This window comes from Loxodonta africana, chromosome 13, assembly GCF_030014295.1.
Source record: "Loxodonta africana isolate mLoxAfr1 chromosome 13, mLoxAfr1.hap2, whole genome shotgun sequence".
In the NCBI taxonomy this organism is placed as follows: domain Eukaryota; kingdom Metazoa; phylum Chordata; class Mammalia; order Proboscidea; family Elephantidae; genus Loxodonta; species Loxodonta africana.
Window position 1 is genome coordinate 4,946,757 of NC_087354.1, and position 22,019 is coordinate 4,968,775.

The 22,019-nt window shown below is 42.0% G+C and overlaps 1 protein-coding gene across 2 annotated transcripts in view; it reads right to left on the reverse strand.

Moving 5' to 3' along the window:
- The window catches only part of GABRB3 (gamma-aminobutyric acid type A receptor subunit beta3), a 379,863-nt gene that overhangs the window by 306,767 nt on the left and 51,077 nt on the right, over positions 1 to 22,019 (reverse strand). The window lies entirely within an intron of this gene.

Genomic DNA, 22,019 nt, shown 5'->3' on the forward strand with positions numbered 1-22,019 from the left:
ATTGCAACACTACTACAAAGATTCCCATATGCCATTTACCCTAACACAAACGCTAATGTCTTACATAATCACAATGATACCATAATATTAACTAATTTACAGATGTTATTCCATGTTCATCTCTAGTTTCACTAATGTCCTTTTTGGGGACCAGTTTATCCAATCCAGGATCACATAATGAGTGGTCATGGCACCTGTGATGGTTAAGATTCTGTGTCAACTTAGCCGGGCCATGATTCTCAGTGTTTTGGCAGTTGTATAATGTTGTAATCACTTTCCTGTTGAAACTTCATACGTGGTCACCCCCATGATGGAATCTGATGAGTGGTACCAGTGGGAGTGGGGCCTATGGTGGCTCACTGCCCCCTCAGCCTTCGTCTCTCCACCCTCTGCCGCCTACTTCCTTCCTGTTCACCTTGCCAAGGTTTTTGGCTTGTTCTGGATCCTGCAGCTGCCTCTTGTAGTCTGACCTCAGTTCTTGGGACGTGAGCTAGCAGTTTACGTGCTGATCTTGGGATTCATCCATCTTTACAGCCTGTGAGCAAGAGCTCTGCTCTCCGACCTACCGCTCTTGGGTTCACCAGCCCCTGCAGCTGCGTGAATCAGAAGAGGTCTCCATTCTGATCTACCAACTGGGGACATTTCAGTCTTTACAATCGCATGCGCTGCTTCTTTGATCTCTCTCTCTCTCTACGTGTGTATATATATACACACACCTGGCTAACCAAGAGGCTAACCAAGAGGTCGGCAGTTCGAATCCACCAGGCACTCCTTGGAAACTCTGTGGTGCAGTTCTACTCTGTGCTATAGGGTCGCTGTAAGTCGGAATTGACTCGACTGCAGTGGGTTTTTGGTATATATACATATATATATATATATATATATACACACATACACACACGCTTTACTGGTTTTGCTTCTCTAAAGAACCCAGCTTGTTTATGGATTGAATTGTGTCCCCCAAAAATAAGTGTCAACTGGGTTATGCCGTGATTCCAGATACCGTGTGGTTGTCCTTCATTTTGTGATTGTAATTTTATGTTAAAGAGGATTAGGGTGGGATTATAACACCACCCTTAACCAGGTCACACCCCTGATCCAAAGTAAAGGCAGTTTCCCTGGGGTGTGGCGTGCACCACCTTTTATCTCTCAAGAGATAAAAAGGAAAGGGAAGTGAGCAGAGTGGGGGGACCTCATACCACCAATAAAGCAGTGCTGGGAGCAGAGCGTGTCCTTTGGACCCGGGGTCCCTGCGCCGAGAAGCTCCTAGTTAGGGGAAGATTGATGAAAAAGCTGACAGAGAGAGAAACCCTTCCCCTGGAGCTGACACCCTGAATTTGGACTTTTATCCTATATAAGGACACTGTGAGGAAACAAACTTTTTCTTGTTAAAGCCATCCGCTTGTGATATTTAGCACTAGATGACTAAGACACAGCCTAAGACAGCGCCCTAGTCTTCTTGAGTCTGGGTCACCTCCTTAGTCTTTGTTTTTCATGATCTTGACACTCTCGACAAGTAATGGCAGGTGTCCTGTGGAATGTCCTGTAATCTGGGTTTGATGTTTCCAGACGCTCTAATACAGGTTAAGCATTTTTGGCAAGAACAGTAGAGGAGTGCTGCTATGCTCTTCTCAGTGCATCATATCAGGAGGCACATGTAGTCTTCCTGTACCATTGCAGGCAAGTTTAACTTTCGTCACTTGGTTAAATTCGTGTCTGCCAGATTTCTGCATTGTAAAGTTGCTATTTTTTTCCTTTGGTAATTAATAACTATCTTGCGGGGAGGTACTTTAAGACTATGCCAATGTTGTCTCTCATTGCCTGAAACAATTAATATTATGCTAAGTGATGATTTTCTATTTCCGTCATGCCCCAACGGGAAGGAAGAGCTGTCCCTTCTCCCTTATAATATTCATTCATTATTCATTATTTATTCAAGTATTTATACCAGTATGGACTAGTAGGCACTTTATGCTATGGGTTACTTTTTCTCTATAGGTTATAGTCATTGCTACCATTCTTTTAATAATAATAATGTAATACTACCATAACAATAATAATGTAATACTACCATTCTTTACCCCACGTGTCTGTCAGTTTGTCATACTGTGAGGGCTTGTGTGTTGCTCTGATGCTGGAAGCTATGCCACTGGTATTCAGATACCAGCAGGGTCACCCAAGGAGGACAGGTTTCAGCTGAGCTTCCAAACTAAGACAGACTAGGAAGAAGGACCTGGCAGTCTACTTCTGAAAAGCATTAGCCAGTGAAAACTTTATGAATAGCACTGAAAAATTGTCTGATATAGTGCTGGAAGATGAGCCCACCATGTTGGTAGGCACTCAAAAGATGACTGGGGAAGAGCTGCCTCTTCAAAGTAGAGTTGACCTTAATGACATGGATGGAGTAAAGCTTTCGGGACCTTCATTTGCTGATGCAGCGTGACTCAAAATGAGAAGAAACAGCTGCAAACATTCATTAATAATTAGAACCTGGAATGTATGAAGTATGAATCAAGGAAAATTGGAAATTGTCAAAAAAATAAAATGGAACGCATAAACATTGATATCGTAGGCATTAGTGAGCTGAAATGGACTGGTATTGGCCATTTTGAATACGACAATCACACAGTCTACTATGCTGGGAATGACAACTCGAAGAGGAATGGTGTTGCATTCATTGTCAAAAAGAACGTTTAAAGATCTACACTGAAGTACAACGCTGTCAGTGATAGGATAATATCCATACGCCTACAAGGAAGAGCAGTTAATAAGACTATTATCCAAATATATGCACCAACCTTTAGGGCCAAAGATGAAGAAATAGAAGATTTTTATCAGCTGCTGCAGTCTGAAATTGATCAAACATGCAATCAAGATGCATTGATAATTACTGGTGATTGGAATGCAAAAGTTGGAAACAAAGAAAGATCAGTAGTTGGAAAATATGGCCTTGGCGGTAGGAACACTGCCAGAGATCGAATGATAGAATTTGGAAGACCAACGACTTCTTCATTGAAAATACCTTCTTTCACCAACGTAAACGGCAACTATACACATGGACCCCGCCAGATGGAACACACAGAAATCAAATTGACTACATCTGTGGAAAGAGACGATGGAAAAGCTCAATATCATCATTCAGAACAAGGCCAGGGGCTAACTGTGGAAAAGACCATCGATTGATCATATGCAAGTTCAAGCTGAAACTGAAAGAAAATCAGAGCAAGTCCACGAGAGCCAAAATATGACCTTGAGTATATCCCACCTGAATTTAGAGACCATCTGAAAAATAGATTTGACTCATTGAACACCAGTGACCGAAGACCAGATGAGTTGTGGAATGACATCAAGGACATCATCCATGAAGAAAGCAAGAGGTCACTGAAAAGACAAGAAAGAAAGAAAAGACCAAGATGGATGTCAGAAGAGACTCTGAAACTTGCTCTTAAGCATCGAGCAGCTAAAGCAAAAGGAAGAATTGATGAAGTAAAAGAACTGAACAGAAGATTTCAAAGGGCCTTTCAAAAAGACAAAATATTATAATGACATGTGCAAAGAGCTGGAGATGGAAAACCAAAAGGGAAGAACACACTCGGTGTTTCTCAAGCTGAAAGAACTGAAGAAAAAATTCAAGCCTCGAGTTGCTGTAGTGAAGGATTCCATGGGGAAAATATTAAACGATGCACGAAGCATCAAAAGAAGATGGAAGGAATATACAGAGTCATTTTACCAAAAAGAATTAGTCGATATTCAACCATTTCAAGAGCTGGCATATGATCAGGAACCGATGGTATTGAAGGAAGAAGTCCAAGCTGCTCTGAAGGCATTGGCGAAAAACAAGGCTCCAGGAATTGATGGAATACCTATTGAGATGTTTCAACAAACAGATGCAGTGCTGGAGGTGCTCAGTCGTCTATGCCAAGAAATATGGAAGACAGCTTCCTGACCAACTGACTGGAAGAGATCCATATTTATGCCTATTCCCAAGAAAGGTGATCCAACCGAATGTGGAAATTATAGAACAATATCATTAATATCACATGCAAGCAAAATTTTGCTGAAGATCATTCAAAAAAGGCTCCAGCAGTATATCGACAGGGAACTGCCAGAAATTCAGGCTGGTTTCAGAAGAGGACATGGAACCAGGGATATCATTGCTTATGTCAGATGGATTCTGGCTGAAAGCAGAGAATACCAGAAGAATGTTTACCTGTGTTTTACTGACTATGCAAAGGCATTCGACTGTATGGATCATAACAAACTATGGATAACACTAGAAGAATGGGAATTCCAGAACACTTAATTGTGCTCATGAGGAACATTTACATAGATCAAGAGGCAGTTGTTCGGACAGAACAAGGGGATACTGATTGGTTTAAAGTCAGGAAAGGTGTGCGTCAGGGTTGTATCCTTTCACCATACCTATTTAATCTGTATGCTGAACAAATAATAAGATAAGCTGGACTATATGAAGAAGAACAGGGCATCAGGATTGGAGGAAGACTCATTAACAACCTGCATTATGCAGATGACACAACCTTGCTTGGCGAAAGTGAAGAGGACTTGAAGCACTTACTAATGAAGATCAAAGACCACAGCCTTCAGTAAGGATTACACTTCAACATAAAGAAAACAAAAATCCTCACAACTGGACCAATGAGCAACATCATGATAAAAGGAGTAAAGATTGAAGTTGTCAAGGATTTCATTTTACTTGGATGCACAATCAACAGCCATGGAAGCAGCAGTCAAGAAATCAAAAGATGCACTGCATTGGGCAAAGGACCTCTTCAAAGCATTGAAGAGCAAATATGTCACCCTGAAGACTAAGGTGTGCCTGACCCAGGCCATGGCATTTTCAATCACATCATATGCATGTGAAAGCTGGACAATGAATAAAGAAAACTGAAGAAGAGTCGATGCCTTTGAATTGTGATGTTGGCGAAGAATATTGAATATACCACGGACTGCCAAAAGAACAAACAAATCTGTCTCTGGAAGAAGTGCGGCCAGAATGCTCCTTAGAGGCAAGAATGGCGAGACTGCATCTTACATACTTTGGACATGTTGTCAGGAGGGATGAGTCCCTGGAGAAGGACGTCATGCTTGGCAGAGTACAGGGTCAGCAGAAAAAAGGATGACCCTCAACAAGGTGGATTGACAAGTGGCTGCAACAATGAGCTCATGCATAACAACGATTGTAAGTATGGCACAGGACCGGGCAGTGTTTCGTTCTGTTGTGCATAGGGTCGCTGTGAGTCGGAACCGACTCGACGGCACCTAACCATTCTTTTGTTGCTCAAATTGTCCCACACTTGGCTTTGGGAGCCCCTCTAACTTGTTTCCTGTGCTCTTTCAATAACTTTCCATTATTCCTTTTTTGAACCAAATAAATAATATTAACCAATTCCTCCCTTCCCTGTGGTTCCCATTATTTTAAAGCACTTTCTTACCTTCTGGTATCGACAGATATTCTAGGCTTATCTTATACTTTCCCTGCTCCAATCCTGAAATCAGCTTTTAATCTAAGGAGCCCTGATGCATTTTATGGGAGAGTATTTAGAAACCAAACTCTGGAAGCCAAGTGTGCACACTGCTGCTGGGGTGTTACTGCTGTTAGGCCCTCTCAGTGGACACAGCTGAGAAATTCATGTTTACACACACATAGTCACATCCCCTCACATCTACATCCATTTCTGTATCTGTCTCTTTATCTGTATTAAAAACTCAAGAGTTTGTATCAATTCCTGATTCCAATGTAATACCCCCAATACCACAGGGCCCAGTCTAGCCTTTCCCTTTCATGTTTATATTAACCCAGTGCCATCAAATCGTATAGGTTAGCTAATAACTGTATCAAAGAGCACAAAAAACATATAATGACTCAAACATCATCAAAGTTTAATTCTTCCTTATGTATCAGCACTGGGCAGGGAAAATACAGGCAACATGGTGCCCTCCGCTCAGCCATTTGATTTCCCAAGGCCATGGAGGCTTCATGATGTTCATCAGGGGCCTTCCTAGGTTAACTTGGGGCTTGTCTCCACTTCAGCCAAACAAAATGGAGCAAGACCAAGGGGAAGCATGCACACAAGGCTTCTAGGGGCCTAGGCTGAAGAGCACACATAACTCCCACTGGAACTGAAGTACAAGGTCACATCTAACTATAAGGGAAGCTGGGGATATAGTGTAACCACAGGTTCAAGGGAGAGGAAAACAGAGATTATGTGAGCAGATAGCTGTCTGGGCTACACTGCACACACTGGCACTGCAAAATATTCATAGTGGAGTATTATAGATCGAACTGTCTCCCCCAAAAATATATGTCAAACCCCCAACCCTGTGAATATGACCTTGTTTGGAAGTTTGCAGCTGTTATCAGCTATGTAAGAGGCCCTGGTGCACAATGGTTAAGCACTTGGCGCTAAACAAAAGTAGGCAGTTTGAACCCACCAGCCACTCCTCAGTAGAAAAGACTTGGCAATCTGAATCCATAAAGATTACCTCGGAAACCCTGTGGGGCAGTTCTACATAGTCCAGTTGGGTCACTACGAGTCACAATGGAAACAATGGCACACAAGAAAAACAACCATCGTCTAAGTTAACAAGGTCCCAACTGAGTAGGGTGGGTCTGAATTCCGTCTGAGTGCTGTCTTATAATAGGGAAAAAAAAAAAAAAAAAACGGAGTGAAATAGGGGAAAGACCGTTGCCAGGTGACAACAGAGGCAGATACATTTACACTCAGCAAAGGAACACTCAGCCGCAGGTCATGTGCAGATACTGCCCCACTCCCTGGCCCAGAGACCATTCAGCAGTGAGGAACACAGCTTAATTCTCCTGGAATCCAGATTTCTGGCATCCACAGAGTTGGGGTGACCCCCCCAGGCCACTGCCCTGAGATCTTCTTTTGCACCTTGAGCCTTGAGAGAAGTAGTTTCTAAAAGTCACCTTAAGTCAAATAACACCCTAATAAATAGCTTAGTGAATACCATTTTGCCTTAGGCATTGGATGCTCCTTGGAGACCCTCTGGGGCAGTTCTATTCTCAAAGAACTGCTATGAGTAAGAATCCACTGGACAGCAATGGGTTTGAGGTTTTCTTTGTTTGTTTGTTTGTTTTTTAAGGTGAAATGTTACCCCAATTTCCAAATCATATATAAATCATATTATTAAATAAATTTCTATTATTGACATAATATGATTTTTGTTTTAACAGCAGGAACGCCTCCCATTGGCCTTTGGGATCATGTGTAGGCAGCAAATCTTGGAGTCTTCAGTCTTATGGTCCCACCCAGAACCTCTGCCCAAAGACCCTCTCCTCCACGTTCCCCCCTCTTGGAGCACACAGACCTGAGAGGCCAGGGGGCACTGTGGGGTGCTCACTTATCCACCTACTATCAACCTCCACCTTTGCACCCTCTTTGTACACCTAGTTGAATGAAGGCACCAAGCTAATGGCTGGGGTTCTTGGAGGCCTGCAGCCTTCTGCCCAGAGCTCTGTTTATAAGATATCACTCAGAAGTAATTAGGTTTAGGATCCACCCTACACTGTTTGATTTATTACACTATACATTATGGAAAGTGATTATGGTGCATTTCATTACATTATAGGGGCAACTGCACTGCATTGCATCCCAGAGATCAGAAAGATAGTGCAGGCTGGAGCAACATTTCGTTATGCTGTACACAAGGTCACCATGAGTCAGAGCCCACTGGACAGCAACTAACAACAACAATTACATTACACTCCACCACATTCCATTCCATTCCATGATGGAAGGTGATCTGCTCTACCCAAGGTCCCTGGGTAGCTTAAAGCGTTTGCTCTTGGCTACTAAACCAAAGGTTGGTGGTTCAAATCCATCGAGCCATGTCACTGAATAAAGGCCTGGCAATCTGTTCCTGTGATGTTATGGCCAAGAAAGCCCTATGGAGCAGTTCTACTCTGTAACACGGGGAATTGTCATGAGTTGGAATCAACTTGCTGGCAACTTTTTTTTTTTTTTTAAACACTCCATGACAGTAACCAGATTAGTGTTTGGCCTAACTACTGGGAACCACTGCCTAGCCAAATTGACACATGAAATTAACCATTACAGTGGTGTTGCATGTATAAAAATAGACATAAGGCTGATTCCCAAAATGTGAAGATTACTCATATCCCTGCTTTCCAACTTGCCATTATTTCTGACATCAGCCACCCATGTGGCACTTCCACACTCTGACCCTAACCAACTGGATTTAGATTAGACCTTACAAATTAAAAGGACACTGTCCTTCAGATTGGAAACACTGGTGGCATAGTGTTTAAGTGCTACGGCTGCTAACCAAAGGGTCGGCAGTTCAAATCCACCAGGCACTCCTTGGAAACTCTATGGGGCAGTTCTACTCTGTCCAGTAGGGTCGCTATGAGTCGGAATCAACTCAACGGCACTGGGTTTGGTTTTGGTTTTGGTATCCTTCAGATTGGCTGCCCATATAGCCTTTCTGTGCCCCTTAGCCGCCCAAAGCTGACTCTTCGCAAGTTGGAAGGACTCAGTCCTTTCAATTGCCAAATAGGCAAACGCGGGCCCCTGGTGGATCACTGCCCCCTGTGGGTGCAACAATTTGTTAGACTTGCAGAACTCATGGAAAGGGCTATACTCACTATAACAATTTTAACATAACCACAAAAAGATACACATAAAGAAATGCACAGACGAGGCTGGAGGAGGCTTTTAATGTGGAACTTCTTGCGCATACATCGTCCATCTGGAAGATCAAAGGAACTTCTGAGTACAGGGACTTTTAAAGGCTTCATAATCATGATTGGGGTCTTACTGCATAGTCATGACCGAATGAAACAATGAATATGCATGATTGATTGTATCATCCCCCACTTCCTTTCTAAGGTTGGCTGCCAGGTGTGGTCTTTGGGGCTTCCACTCATTTACACATGTTTAAGTGTTGCCTGGCTGTTATAGAAAACAAAGGCACCTTGATTGCTCAAAAAATCCAAGGGCTATCTTTCAAGAACCGAAAACAAAGGCCAATCAAGTTCTTTGTATCATGGGGTTATTAACCACCCTCCCAAATCTCACTTCTCTCCACAACCCCTTGGAACAAAAATGGATCTTTGCAAGCCTGTCCTCTTTGAGGCAGAAAGTTCACGCTTTCTGTTCCCTGAGCGTCCATCCTATAGATATTTACATGGCTCACTCCCTTACTCCCCCCAGGTAGAAGCTCAAATTTCACACAGGCAGTGGTCTTCCCTGACCTTGGCCCACATGCAGCCCAATTTGCCCATCGTTGCCAGTTCCCACAGCACTTTGTGGCCATCTGGCTGGCTGGACGTTCATGGGCACGTTTGCTCACTGTCCAACTCACCCCACAGAACTAGCTCCACCCCTGTGGGGATGTTATTTTACTACCTATTGTAGCCGCCAAAGGAGCACTGGTAGCACAGAGCTGCTAACCAAAAGGTCACTAGTGTGAAACCACCAGTGCTCCGCAAGAGAAAGATGTGGCGGTCTGCTCCTGTAAAGATATACAGCCTTAGAAACACTTCGAGCAGTTCTACTTTCTCCTATAGGGTAGATAGGAGTTGGAATCAACTTGAGGACAATGGGTTTTGGTTTGCAGCCTCTGTACCTGGACAAGGTGTGGCACACAGGCAGCGCTCACTAAACACTACCAAATGGATACTGCACACATAAATGGCCTGGCCACATCAGAAAGATGGGTCATTGTCCCTACACTTAGGAAGGAAAGCCAAGACGCATCAAAGGAGTTCAGAAAAGGCCTGGCTTTCAAATCTACCGAATTCCAGAGGATTCTAGCAAAAAGGTGCTTTGACAGTCCAAAATGAGAAAATATATCGTTCCGCTGTGGTGGTGGCCCACTTCCTGAAACTCTGAACCCACTGATTGAGTGATAAGGAAGATCTGGCACAGAGGTTTGACTGAGCAGAAAAACACAGCTTCCCAGTACCCGCGCCGTCTGTCACCCCCGTCCTATAGGTAAATACCGCCCACCAGCATTTTACAGAGCAAGGAGCTGGGCTACAGAGGCCTGAGCACCCGGCTGAGGTAACAGGAGTGCAGACAGCAGGGGTGCACCAAGTCCATCCTTATCCTACTTTAGAGTTCTGGTCTTAACAGCACGGCAGCGACCGACACTCTCCCTGGACGTATGAAGGCCGTTTTAATTTTCTGAAATATGTTCTGGGTTCTGTACATGTGTTAATGAATGATTTAATGAAAAGTAGGAATTTTAGGGTAATATTGAGGGTAAGAACAGAATATCAAAGTCAGGCGTCTGAGCTGAAATCCTCCATTCTACCTCTGCTGGCTATAATATGTGGCACAAATTATTCAATCCAAATGCACCTTGGTTCCCTCAGCTATAAAATGAGGTCAGTAATAAAATACCTTCCTCACAGAACTGCTACAAGCATCAAATGAATTAATACGTGCACAGTAGTTACAATAGAAGCTGGCAAACAACACTTACCAAGCACTTTTAAATAAAATTTGAGTTTAACACTTAGCCCTATAGGCATGATCTTTTTAACTACTGTGGCGAAGTCCCTTTATTTTCAGCAAGACCAGTATAAACGATGCAATCTCTCTCTCGCTTAATCTTATTAATAGATCAATGATGCTATTTTCATCTAAAGGTTATGGTTATAATTGTTCTGATTTCACAGTTTTATCTGTTTTAAAAATTAAATCTTTTGTGAGACATACATGACTTATTAAATAAAATAACGAGAAAGAAAATCACCAAACAAAACTAAATGTTAAGAAAACAAACAGCAGACACACACAAACAAGCACTGTTAACTAAAGCTAGCATTTCAACTGAAGTTTTCAAAAGGCTTCATCCCACTAGCAAAAGAATTATTTTTTATTGCACAGATTTCTTGGCAGAAAAATAACCCTGTTGAATTCTGGAGTTGAATAAAACTGTATTGAGGTTTTGCTGGTTCCCCAGACTTTAGAGTTGACAGAGGGGAGTTCAAACATCATTGGTTCCTTCTGGGACATGAATGGGAGCAGGGTAGACACGGCCCACTGTGTCTGCAAACAGAGTATCGGGCCAACCGAGCCTATTTTTTCACCCTCCGTGACACTCAACTGAAGCAGGAGAGTTGCACGCATAAGAGAATGTCATTTTTCTCCCCACATTTGTATTCTTCACACTCTGCATTTTCATTGCTGTGTGGAATATCACACAGAATAATACCAATTGCAAAGACTTTATATCAAAATTCAGTAAAACAAACATAGGACAGAGAAGCAGGAGAATAGCCAACAAGAAAAAATAGACCTTTTTTTAAGTACTTTTTTTTAATTACAAAATAATCTTTGCCTCCTCAACAAATACAATGTAACTAAAAAGCATAATTCATGATATTTGTCTACCAATTATGTTTACTTCCTAGGGAACAAGATCAACATGGAAGTTTAGTTGATCAGAAGGAAAGATCAACTTCAGATAGACAAATGTGCTGATCAATTGACAGATAGATATCACATCTATGAGTTATGCTTCTTTTTACAACCCAATTTCTAGAATAATAATTCCCTAAAACAAAGAATTCCATCCTGTTTGAAGAGTCTTAAGAAATAGAAGCTTCTTACATCAGCCAGTATCTTTGGTGGAAATACATGGTTATTTCCCCATTAGTGTAAAGCAGATAAGAAATAACATGATAAATTCAATAACGTAAAAAGCTATAAAGCGTAACTTATACTTTGTTTTAACCTAAGTTATAATGGAATATCTTTTACAAACAGCTTATAAGGAAATAAAATACGACAGAAACTGCTGTCTTGAGGGCTTCCCCTCCTGAAATTGTTAGCTAAGTGTTCCTATCAAGCATCTTCCAACCAGAGTTTGATGAGAACATAATGCCAGAATCACTCAGAGACCACCCCTCTACATGAAGTCCTAGGCATCAACGAAGAAGGCTAAGTCCTCCTTTAAGGGCAGACAGCTGAGCGTTTAAGGTGTGAGCACCACGGGCTGGGCATCAGGAGCACCGGGCAGCCTTGTGACTTAGGGCAAAATTGTTACCTTGTATGTGCTTCCACTTCAACACCAACATGGGGATTCTTAGGAGGATTTACAGGTAGCCAGTGCTCAATGAGTACCGATTGAATAAATGAAAAAATTAAATGACAACAGGCCTTGACTGGAAGAGAAGAGAATGGGCCTTAGGACTCTGGCTGGGTGGAAGGGAATACATATAGACACATACCACAATCACCAGCACCTGCCAGGCTAGTTGTGGAAGGAGCACACTCTCCAAAGTGCCCACCTCTCCCCTTTGTATTTAGCCTCCAAGATCTTCTCTCTTTGTCCGTTTGTGTTGTCACCAGGCATCTGCTCTAATGTGTGTCTCACTCCCAGACAAGAGAAGTCCTTGAGGCTTTACTCCGATCAACGCTTTCTTCTAGATTTTGTGTGGAACATTTGATTATAGAAGTAACCCATGTCTGTGTGATTCTGTGAATGTCTCAAGGCCCGGAAGAGCCAAAGCAGCTCTGGCTTGATAGTCCAGGGAAAAAAGGATTCACTATGTGAATATAATTGAACACGGAAGATGTGAGTATAGCAAAATTAGTCATTTACATGTATGAAACATAGTTATATTTTAATTCCTTAGGCTACAATGTAAATGTTTTCATCAAGACAGAAAATGAAAAAAAAAAAAGAAAGATCAACTTTAAAAGCCAAAGAGAAGAGATTCTTCAGATGGGTTCTCATGCATCTGGTGATGTACACACACTTAATGGGAGGCTGTTGAACAGCGAGGAAAGAAAAAAAAAAAAAGAACAGATGGAAGAAAATTTGAAAAATATCAGAGAGTTATACAGAATAAAATTGAAAATTTCCCTGTGTTATGGGTTGAATTGTGTCCCCCAAAAATACATGTTGGAAATCCTAACCTCCTGGTGCTGGTGAACATGAACTTGTTTGGAAATAGGGTCTCTGTAGATGTAATTAGTTAACATGGGGTCATACTGGAGTAGAGTGGGCCCTATCACAACACAACAGTGTCCTTATAATAGAGGAAAAGAAGCAGACAGACAGACACAGAGGGAAGACAGCCGTGTGATGAGGGAGACAGACTGCAGTGACGCTGCCACAGCCAACGAGCGCCTGGGGCAACCAGCAGCTGAAACGGGCAAAGAAGAATGCCCTCCTAAAGACTTTGGAGAGAGTACGGCCTGCTGATGTTGGGTTTGCAGCCTCCAGAACTGAGAGAATGAATTCCTGTTGTTCCAAGCCACCCACTTTGTGGCACTTTGTTAATGGCAGCCCTAGGAAGCCAATATGCCCTGTAATTCATCCATGTGAAAAGGCCAATATTTTTATTTAGTTTGAGCTTCTTTTTAAATGCATTTATAGATCCAAAAATTGAGATTATCCTGTTCATATATTCCTGTATCTCACTTTTTTCCTTAGCTTTATGTGAACATTTTCCCATCAGGAAATGGTTTTGAAAACACTACTTTTTACATAATTTTTCATCATTTCAATTTGTTCCATCATTTATTTACCCATTACTCATTAAGCTTTTATTTTGCTACCTAGAGTATGGCCTGAATCTTGGTCTCATCTTCCTGAAAGTTTCAGTACAACAGATTGCTAGAAGAGAAATTCCTAGACAAAGTATATCAACATTTTCAGGGTCTTAGACATATTGATGAATTATATGGGTTTATCCTTCCCCAGCTGTGCCTCACAGAGCCTTTGTCCCTGTGCCCTTGTAATAGGGCAGAACTTTTCACAAGGACTTCAGTAAACATTACAGCATCAGGATGGGGGAGCAGCACCAAGCAGGCAGTGAGTGCTGGCACGCACAGTCTGTGTATAGACCACGAACACTAAATCCACCTGTCGTAGCATATGTACTGCTGCTCCTGGACTCCCTCCACTTGCCGTGCCTCTTATCACTATAACCCATCTCCACCCTAGAATTCCCTCCAAGACTACTTTGTGGGTTCAATCAAGAGAGAGGCTGAGTCTCACCCTTCAGGAAACCGATGACCCTCTCTCTCTCAGTCTGTGTGCCCTGACCCCATGAGGTTAGATGTATTTACCCAGGAGAGGTTAGCCATATATCTTAATAAAGTACAAAACCTTCATAAACAAGAATTACAGAATACAGGAAGAGGTGGGTGTTCACATTTGAAAATGAAGCAAAGCGAAGGGGAAGAAGGACCTAAGATTTCCTGAGCATGTATAATATCCTAGCTATATATCTGAATTTAATTTTAACGACAACTCTGAAAGATAATTATCAAAGACAGAAATCGAATTAGGGCTTAGAGAAGTTCAGGGTTGGTCCAAGATCACCAGCACAAACTATGGCATGCTGGCAGTCTAGACCCTCAGCCAGCCCCGCCGGCAGGAGAGGTGGACTCCACTTCCAGCCTTGCCTCAACTGTATGGGGCCAAGTGTGCTGACTCACTGCCACGTGCAATAATGAATAAGAACAAGTTTACAGATAGGCAGGCACGCTCCTGCTCTCAAACAACAGTGGCACTGGGAAAAATAGGTTCTGCTCTCTGTGTACAACAGTGTTGTGTGTGTTTGCGTCAGAAATGGCAACAGAAAAAATGGTTAACCTTTTTAAAAAGAAAGACAGCTTTATCCTTATAAACGGGAAGTTATTTGTGCACAAATACTATACACAGATAACTTTGTTGATCAGATATTGTTGCCAGGGAATCAAAATCTATTACAGCAACAGGAGGTGATCAATAAATAGTTCTTGAGTGAATTAATGCAATAATTCACTTTTATGTATCGACTAATCATACTCCTGTCCAGTAACCTGCAGTCAGGGTGAAAGGAGAGACCAAAGCAGCAGCGAAAGAACGAAGTGTTTCTTCTCTCACTGAGCAGTATTTTTGAATAATAAACACTTGGTATATAATTTAGCCCATAAATTTAGAAAAATGAAATATGAAAATTAATTAGGTAAAAATTGAAATTTATAAAATAAAAAGGGAGCAATGGGGTTAAATTAAAATAGATCCTTTATCTGCAGACAATAAAAGGGGTGCATGATAACACGTCCTCAAACCAACATTTCCACACAGATCTTACCCCTCCTACACAGGCCGCTCATCTGTCTCTCTGTTCCGAGATTCCCTAGTTTTTAATTTCCAAATACTTGGAATTTTTCTGGGTAGCTTATTATTAATTTTAATTTAATTCCCTTATGGTCAGAGAACATACCAAACCAAACGAAACCCTTTGCCTTCAAGTTAATTTTGACTCATGGCAACCCCATATGCTCAGAGTAGAACTGAGCTACATAGCGATTTTTTTTTTGGGGGGGGGGGAGCTGGTTACCAGGCCTTTCTTTTGTAGCACAACTGGGTGGGTTCAGATTTCCAACTTTTAGATTAGCTGTTGTTGTTGTGTGTGCAGGTGGATTTTGCCTCAAAGTGACCCTATATGACAGGGTAGAACTGTCCCATAGGGTTTCCTGGGCTGTAATCTTTACAGGAGTACATTGCCAGATCTTTTCTTCCATGGAACCACTGGTGGGTTCAAACCCCCAACCTTTTGGTTAGTAGCCAAGTATTTGGCCATTGTGTCACCAGGTGTATTTTTTAGGTTAGTAGTGAAGCACACAAACCGTCTGCATTACCCAGGGACTCCCCAGTGTTTAGTCAACTTACCCAGGACATGATTTCCCCACAGTCAGTTCTGATATCTCCACCCCCTGTCATACCACATCTGGAGCTACAGGGCCACCACCCTGCCCCCTGCCCTGCCGGAGGCCAGGTCCCACTCTGACAGTGAGGCGTGGGCACAGGGATGAGCAAACACTCAGATAAACTGAGAACAGTACAGTAGAGTACACTGGGTACTGCCACCCACTAGGGTAAAAATGGCCTGCTCACCTTGGCTGCATGGGGAAAAAGTTACCACGATGGAGAATAAGTACTGGCTCCTCAGGGACCAATAGATGTTGCCAAGGAGATATTGGAGGTGGTGCAGTGGAGAGTCTGAGGACTGGGCACACATTCTTAGCAGTAACAAAGCATGAGGTTGCAGGAGTAGCACACCTGTACTGACAACCGAGATGCCATGAAGGCAGGTGGTCTCCCAACACCCCTGGGGGCAGCCCCTGTGTGTCCTCTCCCAGGACGTCCTCTCTGTCCATAGAGCCATGCCTTCTCCCACAACTGGGGTTCAACTCTTCCTCTGTGAACCTTCACAGGACATGTTCTAATCTGTATTTCTAAAACAGATTCGCTCTGTGTTAGATATGAGACAAGTATGGCTTTACTACAGTTATGCGTGGAGTGACCAGAGGTCCCAGTTTGTCCAGGACAGTCTTGGCACACACCAGTGTGGCCAACATAAGCACTAACCATGCCTGTTTTCACTCTCAAAGTCTCCTGGATTTAATGCTACACTACAAGGAATCTTCCCAGGTTCCCAACACACTTGGAAGTACTTGGAAGGCAGAGACTGTGAGAGGCACACAGCCACGTTGCAAGAATACAGACTCAGAGCCTGAGTGCCAGCTGACTAGGAGTCTGGAACAACAGACCACTCACTAAGGTGCTTCCATTTCTTTCTAAAACAATAACGATAGCTAAGTGTGTGTGCCTGTGTGTGCACGTGGTATGTATACACAATGAACAGTTTATTTCAGTGATTTCCACATATTCTCAACAGAGAAGGAAAGGGAGAATAAATGTGGCAATGCTGTGTGACGGATGACTTCCGCCTTTCTCGATATTGTTTTGTAACTACCACCCAAGTGAGTGGGAAATAGGTAATTGTGGCCCACCGAGGGGATTGGTCAGTCACCTCCCTAAGCTTAAAAGAGAGCCAATTCCAGAGCAAAGGGAGGCTTTCACCACCACCAAGGACAAAAAGCCTTCATTCTGTGGACTTGGGGATTCCTGTGCTGAGAAGCTCCTAGAAGCAGAAGACAGACAGAGAGAAAGAGCTGTAACACTGAAGAAGGCGAGAAGCAGTGGCAGAGAAACAGTGGCAGGAGCGATCACCAAAAGACAGTGCAGTGGGTTTCCCAGCCCACAGAGTGAGAAAGCTGAGTGCCTTTGGGCCAAGGTTTGCTGGTGGATAGGATGCCTCTGGGCATTTACTGACAGAGCCAGAAGAGCTTTGTAACTCTTGCCCATGCAGGGTAGAGGCCAAGGGGCCAGAGAGAGGCATGCCTGTGGTACCCCTGGGAAAAGGTTATCCTGATGGAAGAACTGTATCCTGAGCGTTCCTGAACCTAAATTGTACTGTTACTTCCCTAATAAACCCCATAATTATGAGTGTTGTCTGTGAGCTCTGTGTGGACACTGCAATGAATTATTGAACCCAGCAGAGAAGTAGAGAGTGCCGTGAGAGAGACAGTTGGTGTCAGAATTGGTAAAGATGGCTGAAAGAGGAGGCATGTCTAACCTCGGCCTCCTAGGAATCAACCTTGGGCTGTCAATCGTGGTCCTTGTCCCACCTTGTGAAGTTAAAGGAGGTCAGGTGTTGCCCCCACACCATTTCTACAGTCAGCCTTTCCACAAATACACTTACCAAAAACTGAGAGACAGGAGACCCACGACAGTCTGCTGTCCTGAATTTATATCTCCATTTGGTTAAGTTTTTCTCTAGTTATAAAATATAATTTAACTTAGCTATAAAACTAAAAAAAAAAAAAATTATGAAATGAAACTACCCTGCAATTCCATCTCCCTGGCCCCTCCAAAAAAAATTAAATAAAACACATGATATAATTGTTTGGTGATGATCCTGACTGGCCATCTCTAATCCATAAACATTATTTTTCAACTTAGATACCTGTTACGCATGCTGCTTTGCAAATATTTACAGATAACATCATGTGTATCTATATACCTCATTCTTTTTAATGGTTTCACAGTACCCACTTGCCTGAAAGTATACAAGCTACTTAATCAGTTTCCCCTACTAATGGGCATTCCATTACATACCAGTGTCTCACTGTTCTAAACAATGATACAATTAACATCTCTGTAACAATTGTGTAAATGTCTCCAGAGCTAAATTCTCACAATGGCATTTCTGGGTTAAAAATCGACAGTTTTTAAAAAGTAGCATATCCTACTACTAAACTGTCCCCAGAAAAAAATGCACCCACATGCACTCTTGTAAGTCATGTTTTGGCAACATGTTTCCTGATACCCTTAATAATGATGGATGAGTAGTAAATTACCATTATTGTTTCATTTGTGTTTCTCTAAGGCATTCCATTCATAAGGTTTTCACTGGCTAATTCTTTTCAGAAGTAGACTGCCGGACCCTTCTTCCTAGTCTGTCTTAGACTGAAAGCTCAGCTGAAACCTGTCCACCACGGGTGACCCTGTTGGTATATGAATACCGGTGGCACAGCTTCGAGCATCACTGCAAAGCAAAGCCCCCCACAGTGCGAAAAACTGACAAATGCAGGAAGCATCAAAATAAGATAGAAGGAATACTCAGAGTCATTATACCAAAAAGAATTGGTCAACATTCAACCATTTCAGGAGGTAGAATACGATCAGGAACTGATGGTACTAGAGGAAGAAGTACAAGCTGCACTGAAGGCACTGGCGAAAACAAGGCTCCAGGAATTGTCAGATGTCAACTGAGATGTTTCAACAAACCGACACAGCACTGGAAGCATTCACTCATCTGTGTTAAGAAATTCAGAAGACAGCTACCTGGCCAACTGACTTGAATAGATCCATATTTATGCCTATTCCCAAGAAAGGTGATCCAACTGAATGCCAAAAATTATTGAATGATATCATTAATATCACATGCAAGTAAAATTTTGCTGAAGATCATTCAAAAGCAGCTGCAGCAGTATATTGACAGGGAACTGCCAGAAATTCAGGCCGGATTCAGAAGAGGATGTGGAACCAGAGATATCATTGCTGATGTCAGATGGATCCTGGCTGAAAACAGAGAATACCACAAAGATGTTTATGTGTGTTTTATTGACTGTGTAAAGGCATTTAACTGTGTGGATCATAACAAATTATGGATAACATTGCGAAGAATGGGAATTCCAGAACACATAACTGTGCTCATGAGGAACCTTTACATAGATCAAGAGGCAGTCGTTCGAACAGAACAAGGAGATAATGCTTGGTTTAAAATTAGGAAAGGTGTGTGTCAAGGTTGTGTCCTTTCATCATACCTATTCAATCTGTATGCTGAGCAAATAATTTGAGAAGCTGGACTGTATGAAGAAGAATGGGGCATCAGGATTGGAGGAAGACTCATTAACAGCCTGCGTTATGCAGATGACACAACCTTGCTTGCTGAAAGTGAAGAGGACTTGAAGCACTTACTAATGAAGATCAAAGACCACAGCCTTCAGTATGGATTACACCTCAAAATAAAGAAAACAGAAATCCTCCCAACTTGACCAATGAGCAACCTCATGATAAAGGGAGAAAGGATTGAAGTCATCAAGGATTTCATTTTACTTCGCTCTACAATCAACACCGATGGAAGCAGCAGTCAAGAAATCAAAAGACACATTGCATTGGGCAAATCTGCTGCAAAAGACCTCTTTAAAGTGTTGAAAAGCAAAGATGTCACCTTGAAGACTAAGATGCTCCCGACCCAAGCCATGGTATTTTCAATGGCATCATATGCATGTGAAAGCTGGACAACGAATAAGGAAGACTGAAGAAGAATTGATGCCTTTGAATTGTGGTGTTGGCAAAGAATAATTGATATACCAGGGACTGCCAAAAGAACAAAGAAATCTGTCTTGGAAAAGGTAAAACCAGAATGCTCCTTAGAAGCAGGGATGGTGAGACTGTGTCTTGCATACTTTGGACATGTTATCAGGAGGGATCAGTCCCTGGAGAAGGACATCATGTTTGGTAAGGTGCAGGGTCAGCAAAGAAAAGGAAGACCCTCAATGAGATGGATTGACACAGTGGCTACAACAATGGGCTCAAGCCTAACAACAATTGTGAACATGGTGCAGGACCAGGCAGTGTCTCATTCTGCAGTACACAGGGTCACTATAAGTGGGAATAGACTGGATGGCACCTAACAACAACAAAGGCATTCTAATATTGGCTGCCTCTCAATTGCCCCATCCACATCCATGTCTCTCCTGTAGCTTGCCAGTTGTATCCTGTATCCAGGATCACTCTGTCATCTTCTGAAATTAGGAATCCTTTTACTACAGTGGGTATTCCCTCTTTACCAGGTATCTTGTCCAAACTTCCTTAATTTTTAGTTACAACTATGTTATAATATCCTCTGCTGTATGAATGTTTAAAAATCTGTCAATCTATTTATTATTGTGTCTGGTCTTGGTGTATTGCTAAGAAACAGCCCTTTCTACCCTATGGTTATAACATATATTAAGATATAGTCCACAGTCTCCTATATTTTCTCCCAAGTCCTTTTTAAAATGTATAAAGTCTTTGCTCCATTAGGAAGACACTTTATACATGGCATGATGTAGAATACTGAGTGCCTAATGTTTTCACTCAAAATTTTAAGTAAATAATCTCTTCTTCCCTGATTTGAAACATTTTTAGTGACTGTCTAAACTCCCAGATATGAAAATGTCTGCTACCGGACTTTTTCTTCTCTTCCATTGATTTACTGGATAATTTCTGCTGTGATTTACCTACTCTTGTGGCTGTGGCTTGTTTTATAATACTTTTTTATAAACTGGTAAGGAATGTTCCCATAACTAACCTTTTCTCCCAAACTGTTGCTGTTATTCTTGCCCATTTAGTCACCATGTGAATTTTATCTATTTAACAGGGTCACTATGAGTCGGAATCGACTCGACGGCACTGGGTTTGGTTTTTGGTTTTGGTATCATGCTCTTGCAAACAGTTAGGATTTCATTTGGAATTTTATTTTAGTTGCATATTAATTTGGGGATGATTAACATCTCTACAACATAAAGCTTCCCATCACACCTTTACATTACTGTTGAACTTTATTTTTTTCATGAAAACGGCCCACATGGAGTGGATAGTATTATTTCTTACCTACACTCTCCCACAGCCCCTACTCAATGCTTTTTTTCTTTACCCCAAAAGGCACTTAGTCCTAAAAAAGAAAAATTCCAGGTTGTGGTTGAACCCTCGTTCAAAGCCATGTGGCTTTGGGCAACTTGTTTAATCTTTTGAGTTTCAGTTTCTAAGTCAGATTGTTGTTAGTATTTAATTGTATAATCTTTTTTTTTTTTTCCTGCTGGACTAGGAGGTACTCAATTATTTGTATCTATTACTATAAATGCTTCTCAATTCAGAATGATGCCATTACAATACTAGATATTCTCACAAAGATGGCATTAGATAGATAAATATTCTATACCAGAGCAAAGAAAATATAAAATTGTGGGGAAAATGAACCACATATATTAGTGTCTCTGTCTTTTTTTTTATTACAGATCAAAATACTACATGACGGTCATAGTAGAAAAGGACCATTTTCTGGCATCACAGCGACTCCCCTTTCCACTTGTCAATTCACTCTTAACGGGCAACTGACTCAAAGGTGTGATTACATGGATCACCAGAGATTAATAAACACGCAGGGAAACAGCAGCAGCTGTCGGTATTTATTGAGCACACATCTTTAAGAAGGTAAAAGCACATCACAGGTTTCTTTTTTGTGCATTAATTTATTTAATCTTCATAACAACCTTATGAAGTAGGTACAATTATTCCCTATTTACAGATACAGGTTCAGTAATTTACTCAAGATCACACAGCTCTTAACTCTAGCTCTAGAGCCCATACCTTAATCACTTCATCAATGGTTCTCTAAATTTACTGCATGTTAGAATTCCACATTTCAGGTTTTCCTGACAAAAATTCCCTTCCCAGCTCTCCCCACTAAGTAGAAAGAAGAATATGTTTACAGCTGGGGAACCTGATGGGGACAAAATGAAGCCAGTCACCAAAAACAAGTACTATGAAAGTAGCTCCCTTTCCTGTACACTCCTCTAGACTACGTCTCCCACGGGAAAACAAAGATA